Genomic DNA, 10,511 nt, shown 5'->3' on the forward strand with positions numbered 1-10,511 from the left:
GCACTATAATATTTATTTATATGAAATATAAATATATATTATTAGTGAATTAAATGAGAAAATGTCATGTGGTATTAATATGACTTTTTTATTAGAATTAGAATTCATCTTAAATTTAAAAAGCTTAAAGATCGAATTAACTTGTATTTTAAAAGCTCAATTACATTAGAAATTGGTGTCTTCCATTGCAGCGCAGTGGTTGTACACATCTCGGTGAGGGCTTGGCCCGGGGTTTTCCTCGGGTTCGAGTCCGGGGGGGGGGGGGGGGTCGTTTTATGGAATGTTCGTCGAAGCCGATTGGTGCCCCGCCCTCCCTTATATGTATATTTATATTTATATTCTTAACTAATATTAATTAATTGGCTAAATTAATTCAATATTATATATATTCTTTTAAAATGTAAAAATTATTATTATTTTGATAGTTTTATTTATCCCTAGTGATTACTATAGTTTATATCATTATAATTTATTATTTTTGTTTTTTTAATTATTAATTTTCAATTAAAACAACTCTATTGTCCTTAAAGAAATATTTAACTTTTAAATTACTAAATATTAAATAGCTAAATAAATCTTATGACATATGCAAAGTAATTATTGTTATTGTTTTGCATTAAAATATTTATGCATATGAAATATAAATATCTATTATTAGTGAATTGAATAAGAAAATGCCATGTGGCTTTAATAGAACTTTTGAATGAGAAAATACCATGTGGCATTAATATGACTCTTTTATTAGAATTAGATTTGGTATAACTAAAATAAATTTGAGCTGATCTATTAGCTTTAAAGTGTAGGGGCCTCATCTAGTTCCTTCTAACCCTAAGTCCGTAAGTTCTTAATTGCTTCCAAATCCCATCGTTCTTTTCCTAATCATTAAGCCAACCGGTATACACTTGGGAGAAGGGTTTTTGGGAGCCGGTGGCCTCGTGAGATGGTGGGACACAACGCGCAACTCTCCCAATCCCCTACACCCCTTAGGAGCCTTGTGGCCTCCATCCCGATCTTGGGGGGGGGGGGGGGGGAGGATATTGCACGGTCCTCCCAGCCGCTGGAGTGATCCCACTCCACAAGCTAGCTCAGCCCCATAACTGCCTGGCGGTGAATACCCCATCCCGAGCTGAGTCCGTTTCCTTCTGGGAAGAAGGTGGTCGATTGTCCCCGTGCCTGGACTCGAACCCGGATCTCTATGAAGAGTAGGGGTGAGGCTGACCAACTGGGACACCCAGTTGGTTCTCCATCCCGATCTTCCCAAACATCTCTATCTCTTTTTCATTTAATTTAAATTATGACATATAACCATAAATAGGTAAGCTTGTTATATGCATTATGGATAAGTTTTCTATTTTATCTAATATGCAATTTTTTATCAAGTCCTAATAGGTCTAAACAGTGAAATTAAACCGAAATCAAACCGCTAGTAATGGTTTGGTTTCGTTCGCTTCGGTTCGGTTTTACTTTTTAAAGGTTTAATTATTGATGATAAAAAGCTGTTACTAACAATTTGGTTCACTATTCAACCTAAATACTGTTAAAAATAAGTCGTGAAGGCCCTTATTCATATGTTTCATATCAACTTTAAAAGGACATATATCTAGTCGAAATGTTGAATGGCCCATTGCCTTTTTGTCGGGATTGATATATAAACATGCTTACTTTTAATAATTGTAATTAAAGTTAGATATAATATTTCGATTTATAAAGTTCACTTGCGCCAATTATTTGATTATTAACGACAAGTATTAAACTATATATAACACTAATTAAAAAGTATATTTTAATAATAAAAGAGAAAAAGGTTGATATACCTTTTAATGATTTTAAAGTGACCCTCTTAGATTATTTTCAATTTAATTTTGCCAATACATTGATTGGGACTCATCATGACATAATCATGTCATCACTTGTCAATTTCTCATTTATTTGACTGTAAATTAAATGCTATTATTTTAAATTAACCAATTCAGAAACATTTATTACTGGTTTCCAATGGGAGAAAAAATTGAAGTCCTGAATGTTTTACTATATAGAAAAGTACGCACCAACCATATATTGATATAACAGCTGTTCAAATATATCTAGAGTTCCCAAAGAAACTTCTAACATAGGGAGAACATCTGAAAAGAACGGGTATTTGGGTATAGTCTATTTTTTTTTTTTTTTTAAGTAAGCTTCATTAAGAACCGCCCAACCCGAAAACCGGGAAGGCAACAAAAACTAACATCCCTACATAATTACAAATTTACACCAATCCGACCAAGAGATCGACCAATTCCTAGATCTATTTTTGTACCACAAAAAACCCAAAGATCTGACCTCACTGAAGATACTTTCCGCCTTCGCATCGACACCCGAAAAAACCGCCTTATTACGGGCCAGCCACAAACACCAACAAGCTGAGATAATAATCCCATGAACCAGACTTAACTCTATGGTCTATGTATTTATCACGATGAATCTCAAGCAGGTCTATGAAAGAGAATGCGAAGATGGGAGAAATACGGCACCACCGAGAAATTTTTTGCCAAAGAATAGTAGCCACGATGCACGAGGTGAACAGATGATCAACGGACTCGACCTCCGATTTGCAAAGAGGGCAGATTCCGTCGCCAACTCCAATACCCCTACTACGAAGCACATCCAAAGTCGGAATGCGGTTCAGCTCCGTTCTCCAGACAAAAACATTGCACTTCAACGGAACCCATTTACACCAATCCAACACAAAGAAATTCCGGCAATCCACCAAACTATCCAATGTTTTTTTTACCGAGTTAACCGAGAACAAACCTGACCGATTAGGAAGCCAAGACCAATCATCAGGTCTGTCCGATAAAGAAATCGAGGATATAGCACTCATAAGAGCGTCCAGCTCACTTCGTTCATCGTCCAAATCTGGATTATGCCTCCACAACCAGTTACCACACAACCGATCCCGGATGGAACACGTTTTGACCACTTCTAGCGAAAAAAGATTCGGGAAAACTTCCTTGAGGGGAACATCTCTTAACCAAGGATCCAGCCAAAAAAGAATACTATCCCCCCTGCCAACCACACCCCTAAAAAACCCCCTCAACATTCGATTGTCGACCAGAGGTTTACTAATAACCGAAACCACATTATTCCAAACACCTCCAAACGATTTCTTCACGGGAAGAAAAGCCCAACCCGACCCACCAAAATGGATGGCGTCCACAACCTTAACCCACAAATTATCCCTTTCTTTTTTGTACCTCCACCCCCACTTACACAAAAGGGCCCTATTGACATGATTCAGTTTACTAATTCCCAACACCCCAGATTTGATAGGAAGGGATAATCTATCCCAAGCCACCCAATGAGTTTTAGAGATATCGCCCGACCCTCCCCAAAGAAACTTTCTGATCATACGCTCCAAATCATTAATAACCTTCACGGGAGCCTTGTAAAGGGAGAAAAAATAGTTTGGGAGACTGACCAGAACCGAGCGGATAAGAGTAATCCTACCACCAATGGACAACAAAAAAGACTTCCACAAGGCAAGTCTGGATTCAAAAATGTCATAAACTGGTTTCCAATTGTTTACTCGGTTCATATTAGCACCAACCTTCAGCCCGAGATACTTAAATGGAAGGGAATCAGAAGCACAACCGACCTGATCCGCCAAAACCCCAGATCCGCCGAAGCCACTCCAATCCCGAATAAACTAGACTTACCAAGGTTGATTTTTAAGCCAGAACAAACGTGAAAACACCTTAAAATTCTGACTATGCTGACAGCATTTTCCTCATCCCAATTACCAACAATGAGGGCATCGTCCGCATAGAACAGGTGAGAAAGAATCGGTCCGTCGTTAGGCAGCTGAACGCCCGAAAATATACCCAAATCCCCAGCCTTGTCGATTAGACAATATAAAGCTTCCATAACCGCAACAAACAAGAAAGGCGATAACGGGTCTCCTTGTCTCATACCTTTCTCACACTTGAATTCAAAAGTTGGCGCCCCATTGACCAAAACAGACGCCCTTGCAGACGACAAAATACCCCACAACCACATACACCATCTCGGCCCAAAGCCCATCTGACGGAAAATATCAACCACAAACCCCCAATTAATATTGTCGTAAGCCTTTTCAAAATCAATCTTGAAAAGGAACGCTTTCTTCTTACATTTCTTCAACCAGGAACAAACTTCGTTAATGATGAGAGGGCCATCCAAAATAAATCTATTACTTAAAAAAGCGGACTGACTGCTGGAAATAACAGAACCGAGAACCTGCTTCAGCCTATTGGCTAGAATCTTCGATATTACCTTATTGACAACCCCAACTAAGCTAATGGGACGGTAATCGTTGAGCCCCGAGGCATCTTTCTTTTTAGGAACCAAAGCCATAAAAGACGAGCCGCAACCAACATTTATTTGACCCGATTCAAAAAATGTCGCCAAAAGATTAGAAAAGTCATTTTCGAAGAGCGACCAAAACCTTTTGAAAAAGCGAAAGCTAAAACCGTCGGGACCAGGTGCTCGATCATTTCCACAGTCAAACACAACGGATTTGATTTCATCAACCGAAAACTGGGAGTCTAAAAGAGCAGCGTCGGAATCAGAAATATTTTTCAGATTAGGACAGTTAATTGTAGGACGAGTAGCACACTCCTCAACAAACTTGGATCTAAAAAAATTAAACACACCTTTCTTGACAAGAGAGGGCTTCGAAATCCATTCACCCCCGATATCCAACCCGTGAAGCACATTCCGGGCTTTTCTGCAATTAATCATAGTATGGAAGAATTTAGAGTTTTCATCGCCTTCTTTAGCCCATCTGACTCTGGACCTTTGTCTTAAATCCTTCACTTTGGCAAGCTCAATCTCAGCTAAGATTTTCTTATTTTCCGCAAATATCCATTCTTCCTCTTCAGATAAATCTCTAAGCTCAAGGGTCGACTCCAAATCCTCAAGCTCTTCCAAGGCAATCCTGCTAACTTCACCCTCCTTCTGAATCATCTTGTCTCTCCACTCTTTGATTTTACCTCGAAGGAATCCCAACTTTCTAATAAAAGCAACATCCGGGGGGGGCAACCCGAAGTAGAAAAGTTACAACAAGCATCTTCAACCACTTCCGCAAAACCCTCTTTATCCAACCAAGAGTTAAAAACTCGGAACGGACGAGGCCCAAAATTGACTGATTTAGAAATCAGAATAACCGGACAATGATCCGACCAACGGCGAGGAAGAGCCTGAACCCGAGCCTCCGGCCAAACATTAAGGAAATCCGAGTTGACGAGAAACCTGTCCAGTTTACTAAGCTTGTTCCCATTTTCAGCACGCCAAGTGAACTGAGATCCTCTCATGTCAAACTCAAATAAACCAGATTCAAAAATAAAAGAATTAAAGTTGCTCGCACAGGTAGGTTTAAAGGAACAATTCCTCCGCTCTTCACGAAAACGAACAGCATTAAAATCCCCTCCGAATATCCAATGCCCATCTGAACTAACAACAAGAGCCAATAAATCATCCCAAAGAGCTTTCTTAGCCTGTATTCCTTGCGGAGCATAAACATTCACAAAATTAACCACTGTACCACAGCCAACCAGAGTACCCCTAATATGAATATAGTGCCTACTCTTGAAAGACGACTCAAGAGAGAACAGACTATCATCCCACAAACAGATTAAACCACTTGAAAGCCCAGTAGCATCAACGGCAACCATACCGAACCCATTATTACCCCAAAACTTAGACATCTCTGAATACGTCACATTAACTTGCTTAGACTCCTGAATCGCAAGAAAGTTAATACCATGTTCCCAAATTAAAGACCTGATCCAACCTGATTTCTGACCACCCCCAAGACCCCTGACGTTAATTGACAAAATATTCATTGAGGGACCAATTTGATACCTGAAACCAGGATAGCCTCCTTAACCAAAACTGAATGATTCTGCAACTGAACTCCAAGTTTATCTCCAATGTCCACGGTCCTTTCGACCTCCTTATCCACCTCCGATTGAACAAATAGACCTGAGTCCACTGTTCTCCCATCACTTGAGCCCCCGAATCCAGCTTCACCCAGCTCACCGGAACCGGCAGACCCCGGATCTGCTCCGGCATTGAGGTCAATCCCCTCAAGGCTCCTGTCTCCGACCTGGTTGCAATTATTCGACACCTTCTGAGATAAAGAAGTAAACCCGACAAAACCAAAACCTTCCTCTATATTCTCACCATCCAGTCTAGATCTTTTTTCTAGGACGAGCTACATCAGGAGAGGGAATTTTTCCTTCATGGGCCTGACCTTTTTTGTGTCTAGATCCCACTCTGGACCTGCGAAATGCCCCAGGAGACTTGTCACTAGTAAGCCCACCAAGCCCAAAAAATCCTACCCCAGCTCCACTACCAAAGGGAAATGGCCCCACATCATTAGAATTACTGTCACCAATAGGAGATTCCCTATTGGGACCCACCACCGACTCACCTTTAGCCAAATCAGTCGTGTCAGACTGATTAACCACGTGCTCCAGGTCCTCGTGCATGGGTATATCACCCTCGAGAGGAGCACCAACATTAACCGCGGGCTGTTCATCTTCCTTCTCCCCATCCAGCTTTTGCGACCAACCAACCGACTCCTCCCCTGACTTCTCCTGAGCACACACCGGTGAAGACATCACCGGAGAGTTGTCAACCGAGGTAGACCACTCCGACCGATTCAAACAGTCAGGAACCCAAGGGTCTTGATCCTCATCCACCCATATTCTAAAAGTTTTGTCTTTCCATTTCAAAGAAACCACATCACTAATTCTATGAACCTCACCGGCCAGCACGCCAATCTTGAAGACAGAAAGATCCGAGTCAACTCCCAACTCATTAGGGGCAAAAAGCACCTTACCAAAAAGTTCACCAATCTGCACTAATACTTCATGGTCCAAAAGATTAACATTAATCCCGTGCAAACTGAGCCATGCCACACGTTCCATAGGAAGAATATGCCCTCCCCATGCTTCCAACTTGGAAAACCAAGGTCCCCAAACCTCACTAGCCCCTAAGAACTTATCGGCAGCCTCAGAATCCATAAAAACAATGAAGATGAACAAACCTCCTAAGTACTGAATCCTATCGTACTTCACCTTGGCAATCCTTAAGAGCTTATCCATATCCACCAAGGTTTCCAAATCTACCGTTTTGCCAATAACCACCGACCCAACCTTCTTCGAGAAGGCTGAAACCCTATCAGGTATAACAACCAACTTTTCCATTGAATACACCCCATCACCACCATGGCCTCCGGAACCAGAAGAAGAAAATCCCTTACCAAACTGCTTACCTATCACATCACTGTAGGACCTTCCGTCCCTGAAGTTATACCCGAGTTTCTGACCCAACCCTGAGGAACATGGCTGGACATTTTGAGGCACAGGACGTTCGGGCAAACCAGAGTTCTCCGCCGCATACTTGGCAACATTGACATACAACTTATGCTCGCCCATTTTTACTCCCTTAAGCCTACCTTCCAAATCCCCAACATGCTTGACTCCTTTAAACGTAATAAAACCAAAATTATTACCCTTTTTGTCTCTCTTCCTGGCCACGTAAACCTTCGTTACATTCCCAAAGACACTGAAGAATTCCCCGATATCCAGCGAACTGCACCGATCCGGTAAGTTTGAGATGAAAAACTTCGTCAGACCTAAGCTGGCTTCCCCCATTCCAGACCACTAAAAGCACACACCCCGACAGCGAATGGAAGCTTCACCAAAACAAGACAGTATGTAAGGTCAAGCCAAACAACGGGCGACCTCGTACGCTATATTATCAGATCCGCTCCGTCGAGCCACGGCGGCCGGCAGGAAAAAGAGAGAATTTTAGGGTTTCCGTTGCAATTAATTATATAAGATTAGTTTCGCACTTGTGTACGGGCTCGAAACAAGTATAACATTAAGTGTCAACACTCAAATTGATAAGTTAGATTTTAAGGCTAGAGGGTATGGTGCCCATCCTCCTTTGGAGGATGATCTGCCACGTAGGCGCCACATCATAGTCCTCCCAAAGATGGTCCATCCCACAAAACTAGAGGGTATGGGAGGATGGTCCTAGATAATCCTGCCCCACCACTTTTATATTTTTTTATTTTTTTAATCTTCCACTTTTTTAACTTCTAACAAATAAATTAATAAAAATATTTATAGCTTATGCACATTAATAAAAATTATTAACAAACAGCACGTTATTCTTTTGGAGATAGGTTATTAGGGAAAAGATCAAATAGGAAGTTAATTTTCGCTAGGAAGGATAGGAAGCCATAGGATTATGACATGTGGCAAATTTTAAAATAAAGAGAAAGTGTATTTTAGTCAATCCAACTCCTTCTTCTTCCTTTTTCAAAACCCAGTAACTTCAAAACCCACCATTTTCAAAACCCACCATCTTCAACTATTTCTTCACTTTCTATCTCAATAATCACTATATTATAGTGCAGTTTTCATCACCAATCAATGATTCAAAACCCGATCAACGTGTTCTTCGGCTTTTTTTTTGAAGAAAACCCAGTTTAATTTCATAAAAAAAAATCTCGTTTTTTCCGGTGATTTTGGAGATAATCACTCGATTCGTTCGATTCGAGCGTTGATAAGTGTTTCTATCATTCAAATTTCGTCAGTCAATTGATGAAGAAATCGGCTTCGATCCATGTAAGAAATTCTTTAATTTCATTTTCACGATCTGGGTTTTTTATTTAGTCATTGCGTTTTACGATCTTTGCGGGGGTCCGGGGGCGACAACCCCAGGTAGCGGGGTCCCAGGGGCGGCAGCCCCTGGCTGGGGTTGAGCTGTACTAAAAACGCATCAGAAAAATTAATTTTCCAGAAATTGGCTCATTTCGAAGACAATAATTCATAGACAATTCAGAAAGTTCACAGTGACAGTTTTGTGTGTCCATTGCGTTTTAGAAATAAGAGAGTTTTATGTGGTTTCTGGCTATTGCGTTTTAGAAAAAAACACATTTTTAAGTGTTTTTAGGCATTGCGTTTTAGGTAAAACACATTTTTTAGGTGTTTTCAGTCCATTGCGTTTTAGAATGAGTCATTTTTAAGTGTTTTCTGGCCATTGCGTTTTACATAAAAGACATTTCTTTGTGTTTTTGGTGCATTGCGTTTTAGGTAAAACACTTTTTTATGTGTTTTCAGTCCATTGCGTTTTAGAAAACAAACATTTTAAGTGTTTTCTGGCCATTGCGTTTTACAAATAAGACATTTCTTTGTGTTTTTGGTGCATTGCGTTTTAGGTAAAACACATTTTTATGTGTTTTCTGGCCATTGCGTTTTACAAATAAGACATTTCTGTGTGTTTTCTGGCCATTGCGTTTTACAAATAAGTCATTTCTTTGTGTTTTTGGTGCATTGCGTTTTAGAAAAATGTCATTTTTTAGGTTTTTTTTTTCCATTGCGTTTTACGTAACTGGTGGTTTTTCTATTGCGTTTTACGCAACTGGGTTTTAAATTTTTTTTTTAATATAGCAATAGTATACTCATTTTAAAGATAAAAAAACGCTCGTTTTTTTGGTGCAATTTTTATAAAAAAAATAATGTCGTATGAAAGAGTTATTAACGTTTAAAAAATGGGAGGGAATTGAAGGAGAGAGAAACTATTGGCTTGGATTGACTAGAATGCCCTTAAGCAAACTCACGCGCCTCTTTTCTTCCTTTCAATTTCCCTGATTTAATCTTAGCCCTTGATTAACTTAATGGATGGTCAAGATCACTTCCTAGCCTTCCTAGCTAAATAAACTTCCTATTGTATCTCCACCCTAGGTTATTAAAGATAATTTCCATTTTTTTTGTTATTTTAAATTTATAAAGCAAGCACTTTATAGCTTATGCACATTTTTATGTTAAAATAAAGGAAGCATTTTTATGCAGAACATTAAGGCCCATACTGAAGTCCAAAGCAAAAGCCCAACTGAGCCTACCACAAAAAAATCCCTAACTTTCACTATCTTCATCACTACCGCACCAACCTTTCTTCCTTCCGGCGCCTGCACTTTTACGACTCCGAAAATGGTAAACTCAATTTCCATCATTTTTTTTATTAAACGGTCATAAAGTTGTGAATGGTCCCCACAATTTTTTGTCATTTACTGTCCGTCTCCAACGTCAAGGTCTCGCCGGTGAGGACGGGGCCGGGATGGTGTGAAGGTGGCGCCGGACCTCGACGGGTATGGGGACGTATGTTGGATCGTCGTTGACCCTGAATGAGTCGATCAGAAGAGTCGTTTTCCAATTCAAAGGCGGAATCAGTGAATTAGATGCTCAAACTAAATATAATGCTTCACTTTATTGATTCTGACAATGTTTACAACCTGGAAGCAAATCGGCAGCACTTCGTTACAAGTTCCAAGCTGTTACAAATGAAACAACCATGCACCTATTTATAGAGATCTTGAACCGCTTATACGGACATGCCATAAAAGCGGTCCAGACAAATTGTGTGGTTCGCTTATATGAACAATGTTCATATAAGCGGTCCAACATGATAGTGTG

Source organism: Helianthus annuus, chromosome 13 (assembly GCF_002127325.2).
Source record: "Helianthus annuus cultivar XRQ/B chromosome 13, HanXRQr2.0-SUNRISE, whole genome shotgun sequence".
NCBI classification, from domain to species: Eukaryota; Viridiplantae; Streptophyta; class Magnoliopsida; order Asterales; family Asteraceae; genus Helianthus; species Helianthus annuus.